The following is a 10,270-nucleotide window of genomic DNA, read 5'->3' on the forward strand; positions in this document are numbered from 1 at the left end:
CAGTTTAAGCTGTGATCTGTCCTGAGGTGTAGTGAAGCTGGCTTCAGTGGGGGTCCTATGAGTGAAAAGTGGTGAGGATTTCAGGAGGGGCCAGGGATGAGGGGCTGGGCCAATGAGAAGACTGGGAAGCTGACCAGAGTGTTTCAGTTGTGGGAAGATAGCACAATGTTGGATTCAATTCCAGAGCATCCCCAAGGGGCTGCCAGTGCTGAGGCAGACATTGGGGCCCAGGCTGGGTAAGAATTTGAGAAGATGCTGGAGTCAGGGAAGAGGCTAGGGTGGTAGTTAGTGATTTAGCCTTCAGCATCTGGCTCATAGCCTGTCAGGGTCTCCTGCGATTCCTGAGAGACTTGTGTCCTCCGTATCTCTTCATTCCTACTTATAACCTCAGCCAGGCTTTTGGTTTCAGGGGTTACTATGCTGGTCTAGCTTCTCATTATGGTTTCTCTTGGTGACCTCTGTGGTCTATGCTCTGTCACCATCCAAGAGTGAACTACTTTTTCTCCCCAAAGTATAGTGTGATGTAAGTTTTAAATGAAGACTTGGGGACAGATAGTAATTGCAATGCAGTAAAGCAAAATTCAAACTATATGACAGACATCATAACTCCCAGTTCCTTACTGGAGGTTTCTTTCTTTCCCCACCCATTGTCTTTTGCACCTTGACTAGACTACCCTTCTATCTTTAATTAACTAGTTAATTATTTTATTGTGATTATATATATATGTATATATATATATATATTTAATATCAATCTTACCATTTTGAGCATTTTAAGTATACAACTTAGTGGTACTAACTATATCTGCAGTCATTTAAGGTTCACCACTATCCATTTCCATAACTTTTTCATCACCTTGGACAGAAATTCTGTACACACTAAGCACTAACTCCCCCACTTCTGCTCCCTGCAGCCCATGTGACCTTCATTCTACTTTCTGTGACTGGGTCAACACTTTGCAGGATTTTAGGGATGCAAAAATCAGAACATCGTCAGAAGTTGAGAGAGGTAATAGCTTCCTTCTCCTTTCTTTAAGGTTAATGTTAAAAAAAAAAAAAGAAAAAGAGCAGTACAGCTTCTGTAATCTCTGAATTACTACGTATGACAAGTCTCTCACTCAGCAGAGAACACTGGAAATAATTTAATCATTCTGTGTGTTAGTTACCAGAAGCTGCTGGGTCTGTCAGCTCATAGAAAGTGACAGAAGCTACTGTCATAATGATTTAACCCTATACCAAATGCCCTCAGCTTGTGTGCTGTGAATTGATCTTATGTGTGCTTGTAAAATTTTTGGTCTCCTCTCCTAAATGTTTGCTTCTTGTTTTCTTGAACTTGCAAATTCAGAAAGTTAATGTTGGTACTATAGAGTATAAAATCAGATTGATGAGGAAGGAAGGAAGGCCAGTTTCACCAGTGGATTGCATTAATATTAACACCATTGTTTGGATGCTTGCTAGGGAAGCATCATCCATTTTTCAGTAACTTCCATGTTCCTTAGAATCTTCTGGTTAGATCTTGACAACCTGTCATCCTCTGTGTAGCTGAAGTCAGTGGGGCTGATCCGGCCCCTACACTGGCCTCAGGCATGCTCCTGACACCTCTGTTCACCGCCTTCACGCTGAGCCATTTGCTCCAGCCCCCCTGCACAGTACTTGCCTGGTCCATGATCTCCCTCCATTCCTGACTATGTTTCATCTTTTATTCAACTCATGAAGAGGGACCTGAGGAAAAGTATGCTGCCTAAGGTGTAAAACAGAAGCACCAAACAGAAGAGTCTCTAAGGACCAACCGACTTGCTCTGAGGTGTACTAGGTGATGTGATTCCTGTGACCCTCACCTTGGTTTCCCTTAAGCACAAATAGTAAATAGCATCCCAGGAGATTTATAAATGATACCCCAGGAGGGTTATAAATCTGATGACTGGTGTGGCTGCAGTGAACACACCTACCAAATGACAAGACCAGTTTAATGAGGGGGATTTAAAAAGTCACGCAGGGCTCCCGTCAACACCTTTTCAGAGGAGGAAGAAAAACTTTATGGGGATCTTTATATTGAATATTGCCGGAAATACACTTTAAAAGATAACCAGAATGTTTTCTTTCTTCATATCTTCTAGCACAGAGCAGAAATTATTTTAGTGGAGCAGACATTAAAGGTACATAACTTAAGAAAATTTTCCATAAAACTTTTATCTTGCTGGACTTAGAAGAAGTGAGTTACAAACGACAGCCCTCCTAAGCATTCCATTTTCTCTGGGATTTTAAAGGAAGAAATGTATTTCTGGGTATATTTACCTAATAATAAAGAGGCATTCAACTTCAGAGTTGATTAAAATATTTTAAAAATATAAATTAAATTTATAAGTTTTTGTTTAAGTATTTTCTGTTCAGTGTTGACATTAAAGAGGATAGAAGTAGAGAGAAGGTGGGGGAGGCCATCTGGGTATTCAGATCAGGGCCAGGAGGTGTTGGGCCCTCATGTTCATGATTAGGTCTTCACTGTGCCAGAAATTCAATCAGTTTAGTTAAAAACCATATTTGCAGGAGACTAGCATGTGGGTGCTCCATACCCCTTCAGAATTGCTCCGCAGAATCGCTCCTGCATTGGGCTGTGGCCAGGTCAGCCATCAGTGCAATCTGTTATTCACTGCCATGGCCCTGGGTCTACCTCTCTTTGGTCCTTCCATGATTTCCTTTGACTGGAGGTACCTGATTAGTTCATTTGAAGGACCTATGCCTCCTGTCTCCTAATTCATTTCCAAGTTCTGTAACCAGCATGCTTGGTTACAAAATCTAACTTTATTTTTTAAGATTTATTTATGCATACAGAACTGGGGTACAGGCCAGATGTACAGGGACAGTGAGAGGATTCACCAGAGACAGAATAGGGAGCAGAACAAGCAGACTGATGAAGTACAGTGCTGAAAGGAGCAGCGGGTGGATCAGGAGAGGTCTGCCATTCCATGTGGGTCACCTCCAGGGCGGGGATCGAATTCATGCTGAAGTGGCTTTAGCTTCTTAGTGCTGTGCTTTAACCCACTGTACCATCAGGGAGGGCCCCAAAATCTCACTTTATCATAAAGCTCAGAGGACACCTAGGGGGAGGTAATCTCAGATATGGAGAGGGAGACATGACCCCATTATATTTAGGAGTGGGCAGGCAGCAGATCTTGTACTCACTTCTGAGCTTGAAGTCAAGGTTACTGGTTACAAGGTTCTTATGGGAGGGACTTAGCCAATATAGAAACAACATGTGGGAGCTTCCTGGTTAGTCAGATGTATCTAGTAATGTCTTGACATATTCCATGAAATTTAGGGTATTTTGTTCCTCACTTTCTACCTAGTCTTCTCTCAGAACCAGGGTCCTCAATAAAGAAAAGAGGTGGGGTAGAGGTGGGGTAGAAGTCTGCAGTTACAGAATTATTGTGGCCAAGGCATCTGAAAACATATAGGACCTTACTAACTCTAGCTTCTCTGGAGACAGAGAACCAATTAATGTGAGTTTTGACAAGAAAAGAATCAATCCTGTCAATGAGGGACAGGAACCATACCCCTTATGTGGACCTCTGAGGTGGCCTTGAGGGATGGATAGAATTTCACTTCAATAGTTACAATAATTACTAGTCTTGGTATTAACTTAGATTGGTATGCAGTTCCCTGACTGAGTTGCCTCACGCACTTTGTCTTATTTTACTGGAACAATAATGTTGCAAGGTTACAGACAGCTTCCCCCTCCCTCCCCCCCCCCCCCCGCTCCTAACCAGAGAACACACCAAGAGTGTGACATTTGTCATTCACAGCCTACTAACTGGCCTCCGTGACAACTGATGACTCTCAAAGTATGGTCTTGACCAACTGTATTAACATCACCTGGGAACTTGTCAGAAAGATAAATTCTCAGATCCCATTCCATAACTGCTGAATCAAACCCTAGCACTATGTTTTAATGAAGCTCCTTGGTGATTCTGATGCAGGTTCAAATGTGAGAACCATTGGAACAGATGATGCAATTAACATAACATTGAAGACTCTCTGAAAATATGAGTATTGGCTCAGAAACAAACAAAAAACACTGGGATTAATCCTTACAGGATCTGAAGATCTTTATTGAGCTGAGAGATATGGCATAAGGCTAGAGTAAATTTTGTATTTAAGCTGTATATGCTTATTTTTCATTGAGTGAAAACAGAGATACACTCCCTGCCCCAGCTAACAGGGGACTTTAATCTGCAAAGTTCAAGGTCTGAGAGGTGAAATGCAAGAGCTAGGTTGCTTCAGAACACAAAGGGATTTCTGAAAAGGACTGCTCATAAATGAGGCAGTTCTTGAGACAAGGCACTTTCCAAAGAAAGTCAGCTGAGAAATCTGAGAGATCCCAATGTCATGGCATTTCCTCTTTTGAACAGTGTGTGAGAGAAAAAAAAACCAAGAGGGATGAAGGTATTCTGTTACCATGACAACTTGTAGAGGCACAAGATGATGAAACCAAGAGTTTGACAAAGCTTTTCTTCATGATTCCAGATGAGAAAAATGAGATAGTGAGGCCTGGGGATGGGTCAGAATGGGTATTTTATTATTCCTTTACAGTTCTGTCATACTGCCTGACTAAAAGTAATAATAACAATCTGTTAAACAGCATGCACAGTGACAATGATGCATTTCCTCTATCCAGAAGGCATTCCCCACTTTGCCTCCTTTCTAGCCACCCTTTACCCTTTAGTGTCCCATTCCCCCTTCTTAAGGAGGGCTTTCTCCTCGACTGACCCTCAGCATAAGAAGGCTTCTCCTCCCATTTAGTCTCACTGTGCAACAATTTTTATCATATAAGTCTCCTTCAGGGGGGGAAAGACAATACATATTACTTCCTTGTGCCTTTAGGCCTATGTCCAAAAAGATCTATAATCTTTTCTTACCTTGTCTTGTAAAACAAAAATAACTTTTTAGCTATTTCTTGAGTGCATATTATATAATAAGCCCACCACCCCAGTGCTGTTTAAAGTGTGGTCAAAGACTAGAATCATCAGCATCACCTGGAAACTTGTTAAAGATGCAAATTTGGTGACCCTACTCCAGACCTGCTCCATCTGAAACTCTAGGGCATGGGGTCTGAGAACACCTATTTGTTCTTATACTTTTGATTTATTATTTGCTTCCTAAAAGAATTCCATGGTAGTTACAAGGTATCTTCTATATGACTTCAAACACTTGATATTGATTGGGACTTCTTTTGTGGTCTGGTGTAATTTCAATTTTGGCACATGGTCTATGCGTATTTGAAAAAATATATATACATACAACAGTTGATTAGCTGACTTTCACTAACTTTTGATGTTGTGAATGACTATTTCCTTAAAGGATTAACTTATTTAAAGGAAGGATCATGTAGCCCTGTGAGGGGTGGTATCCAGAGATCCAAGATTGGGTGGGGGAACATAACCATTTTTAGTCTATTTAACCTCAGACGTTTTGTGAATTGTGATATTGACTCAATGACATCTTATTTACTTTGGGATGAAACTGTTTTCCTAATATCATGTACCTGGTAAACACTGGCTCCAATAATAGTACTCACACAGGAGGTACACAGTATGATTTTGTTGAATGACTGAATGAATGTGTTGGTTGACTATCTACTGTCACAGGAGGCCAGCTCACTTTGAAGACTGGTCCCTGAAATGTGCAGGAAAACTGCTATAACAAATACGAAAATTACTATACCTCTAATGCATATGGTGCCCCCTGGAGTTGAGCAATATTCTGGTACTCAGTCAGCCTGTCAGCCCTAGTAGTGGCCCAGCTGCACCTAATTTCAGCCTCTCGGGTCTTCTTTCCTCCACACAAACCAAACTGCAGCACAGTTGAATCTTAAGTGCGTGGGTAAGGACCAACAGACAGGCAACCCATTTCACATTGGGTTGCCCTGTAACAATGAAATCACTAGCCCTGCATTTCTCAATAAATTGAATACATAATCACAGTCCTACAAAAACGAATTGCCGAATGGTTTTTCTGATTATTTATAGTAAATATTTAAGGAAGAAATAATATCAATTATGTATAAACTCTCAGAAAGTAGATGAGAGTATTTTCCAACTCATTTTATGAAGCCTACATTACATGGATACCAAAATCAGACATTACAAGGAAAAAAAAAAAAACCAAACCAAACCAAAAAAATAACTTACAATCAATATACCTCTGAATATAGTTACAGAGTTGCTTGACAATTAGCAAATCAAATCCAGCAACATAAGAAAGGATAACATATTATAACCACATAGGAATTCAAATTTGATTTAACATTTTTTAAAAAAATCAATGAACTAATCACATTAAAAGAGGAAAATCCACACCTCCCTGGTGGTACAAGGGGTTAATTGCCTGCACTGGGAAGCTATCAGCAGCCAGTGTGGCAGATTTCACCCCCAGCCATAAGGTCACCCACATGGCACAGCAGACCTCTCCTGTGTCCCTGCTGCTCCCCTCAGCCTTGTATTTCAGTAAATCCACCTGTTCTGTTCCTCACTGTGTCTCTCATGACTCCTCTTACCCCCGCATTTCTGGCCTGCACCCCAGCTCTTGTATGCATAAATAAATAAAATAAATCGTAAAAAAGAAAAGAGAAAAATTCAACCTTAGTTCAGTGGTGCAGAAAAAATTTGACCGAGTTTAGCAGCCATTTGTGATTAAAAGCTCATAAGTAGAAATAGAACTGAATTTTTTCACCATGATAAATGTCACCTTTAAAAAACCAGTCTAGGGCCCTTCCTGGTGGCACAGCAGGTTAAAGCAGGTTGAAGCTAAAGCCACTTCAGCATGAGTTTGATCCCCGTCCCGGAGGTGACCTACAGGTTTGGCAGACCTCTCCTGACCCACCTGCTGCTCCCCTCAGCAGTATACTTTGTCAGTCGGTCTGTTGTGCTCCCCACTCTGTCTCTGGTGAATCCTCTCACCGCCCCTGCACCTCTTGCCTATACCCCAGTTCTGTATGCATAAATAAATAAATCTTTAAAAAAAAAGGCAGTCTAAGGAAATATTTTTATTCTTGGCTCACAGACTTAGGATTATTATTGCCTAAAACCTATTGAATGCTTACTATGTGTCAACCTTCAATCCAAGCTCTATACAGATATAATTTCCTTTGATCTTTTTGGTAATCAGATGTGATATGATATGATTCGCACTATCATCATCCCATTTTGAAAATGTGAAAATAATGTGCATCAACTAATTTCTTATTGTTCCATCTACTAAGGGAAGCAAGGACAATCTGACTTAAGAGCTTCTGTGCTTAACCATTTTGTTATACTCCCATTTTCCCACTTCAGATTTGACTTTTTGGCTTAAACCAAAGGACAAAAGTCTAAGGCAGAGGCTGAAGCCTGACCATGAAGTAGCAATGCTTGTAGAGCTTTCAAAGCTTCACAAGTCAGAAAGGCCATGCCATAGGGTTCTCTCAGTTGTATATAACAGTAGGGCCATCTGATTCTGAGAATTGTTGGCAATGCCAGCCTCTGAGACTCTGATTCTTTGGCACAAGAGTTGAACTGGACATTTAAAATTGTAATTGGAAATGAAAACCGGTGGAGTAAATATTCTCTTTGATCCTGGACTCAGCATCTTAACCTTGGAAGGTGTTCATCTCTTGTATACCTTTTACAAAGGTATATTTTGTTTGCTTGTTTTATTATTGCTTAAAATAATCTTTCTTACATCATTGTAGTCCCATTGTTCCCCTGCCACTGTATTACCCATGTCTGTCACCCTTCTCCTTGTGTTCATACCTCCCCACCCCCTTTTGCCCCCATCTCACCTTCTTTGATGTTTGTTTCAGTTCTGTGGTCAGCTTGCTAGTTTTTGACTTTTTCTTTTGTTTGGTTTCTCTATATTCCATATATAAGAAACTATACAGTATTTAACTTTTTCCTTCTGACTAATTTTAGCTAGCATTATCCTAGCCCTTCTAGCTCCATCTGTGTTGCTGTAAATGACATGAATTGTCTTTTTTGATGATTGAGTAGCATTCTGTTGTGCAAATATACTACAACTTTTTGATCCATTTGTCTGTTTTGGAGCAATTGGGTTGTTTTCCTATTTTGGCTATTGTAAGTAGTACTGCAATAAACATAGAAGTGGAGGTTTCCCTTATTTTTAAAAAAGATTTATTTATTTATGCATACAGAACTGGGGTACAGGACAGAGGTGCAGGGGAGGTAGGAGAATTCACCAGAGACAGAGTGGGGAGCAGAACAGGTAGATCAGTTGAAGTACACCGCTGAGGGGAGCAGCAGGCAAGACTGGAGAGGTCTGCCACACCATGTGGGTCACCTCCCTGGCAGGGATCGACCATGAACTGAAGTAGCTATGGCCAGTTTGCAGTTTTAACCTTCTGCACCACCAGGGAGGGCCCAGTTTCCTTTTGAATTAGTGCTTTTGTGTCCTTACAAATGTATTATTAAGGCTCAGTGTCTCATGTATGACCTTGTGCATGCACTCTGTGCTCATTACATGCCCAATTCAGTCAGTATGTCTTTTTAGTTTATTCAAGGTGGCAGAGAACATCTACATTTCCCTGTTGTCATTGTAACTGAATGGCCATGTAATAGCTCTGGTCAATGAGATGTAAATAGTGACCTCCTGGAAATATTTTGGAAAGTCTTGCTTTCATCATATAGGCAAAACTCTTTTCATCTTTGCCATATCCTTCTTTTTCCTGTTTGATGGCTTGGATATCAGACTTTAGACTACTTGATAGGACCAAAATTTGGGAAGAGTAGCAGAAAGCTAGAAGGGAGCTGGGGTACTGATGCTTCTATGGCACTGCTGCAGCAGCAACTTTGGACTTTCAACCCCCCCCCCAGTCTTTTTGAGTGTGCAAAAAGAGATTAATCCCCACAAATTTATGTTTGTGTCTCTGTTAAATACAAATACAACCTGTCATTGCTTTACTTTCAATAAACACTTATTGAGTACCTGATTCTTTGTTGACTGTCAGAGATAAAATGGTGACTAAGCCAGAGTCCTACTTTCAGGAAGGTCATGGTCAGTTTGTGAAGTCAGATAGATGGAAAATAATACTAATATAGCTACTATAAGATTAGCACCAGTGGACGGGAAAGATCACTCTACTGGACTGGAAGACCACTGAGGAATGTTTGTATTGAGACCTAAAGAATGCACTGAAGCTGATCACAAAGATGATGCTGCAAGTGAAGAAGCAAGCCCCTGCCTGTCCCAAAGCCAAAGCTAAAGCCGGGCAAAAAAGCTTTGAAGACCAAGAAAGCTGTGCTGAAAGGTGTCCCCTGCCACAAGAAAAAGATCTGCGTGTCACCCTAGTTGAATAATGCAACTCTGAAGGTAACTGAAATGTCCTCAGAAGAGCACCCTCAGGAAAAACAAGTTGGACTATTATGCTGTCATCAGTCCCCCAACCACTGAGGCAACCAGGAAGAATTTAGGAGATGACAGCTCACTTGTGTTTGTTGTGGAGGTTAAAGCCAACAAATACCAGGTCAGGGCCCTCCCTGGTGGTGCAGCAGGTTAAAGCACAGCACTAAGAAGCTAAAGCCACTTCATCATGAGTTCCATCCCCAACCGCCCAGGAGGTGACCCACGTGGTGCTGCTGATCTCTCCTGACCTGTCCACTGCTCCCCTCAGCAGTGTACTTCATCGATCTGCCTGTTCTGCTCCCCACTCTGTCTCTGGTGAATCCTCTCACTGCCCCTGCACGTCTGGCCTGTACCCCAGTTCTGTGTGAATGAATAAATAAATCTTAAAAAAAAAAAAAAACCCCACCAGGTCAAGCAGGCTGGAAGGAGTGCTATGATCTTGACATGGCAGAAGTCAACCTCCTGATCAGACCCAATGGAGAGAAGGCAGTATATGTTCGACTGGGTCCTAACTCAGATGCTTTGGTTGTTGCCAACAAAATCAGAGGTCATCTAAACTCATCATTAGAAAAAACAAGAAAAATCCACTAGGTGGATTTAAGATGGAGTGGGAGAAAGAGGCATTTTTGACAGTGTGAATGTGTACAGTCTTAAAAAAAAGCAAAGTGTGCTTGGATAGCTGTGCAGGTAAGGGAAGTGTGAATGAAATATGGGCTAACTTATTTCGGGATATATGTCTGCATAAATATGTTGTACATTTCTACCAGGTACCTAGTATTGGAAGTCAACAATTTTTTTTTAGCAGAGAAGTGATTTGATAAGGTATATGTTTTTAAATTCCACTCTGGCAGTAGTATAGAAAATTGGCTAAGAAGTGATG

General features: G+C 41.1%; 1 pseudogene; it reads left to right on the plus strand.

The window, feature by feature from the left end:
• The first annotated feature begins 9,197 nt into the window (after positions 1–9,197).
• On the plus strand, positions 9,198–9,981 carry LOC105854248 (annotated as a pseudogene).
• The last annotated feature ends 289 nt before the right edge of the window (positions 9,982–10,270 follow it).

Source organism: Condylura cristata, unplaced genomic scaffold (assembly GCF_000260355.1).
Source record: "Condylura cristata isolate star-nosed mole 26May11 unplaced genomic scaffold, ConCri1.0 scaffold00031, whole genome shotgun sequence".
NCBI lineage: Eukaryota > Metazoa > Chordata > Mammalia > Eulipotyphla > Talpidae > Condylura > Condylura cristata.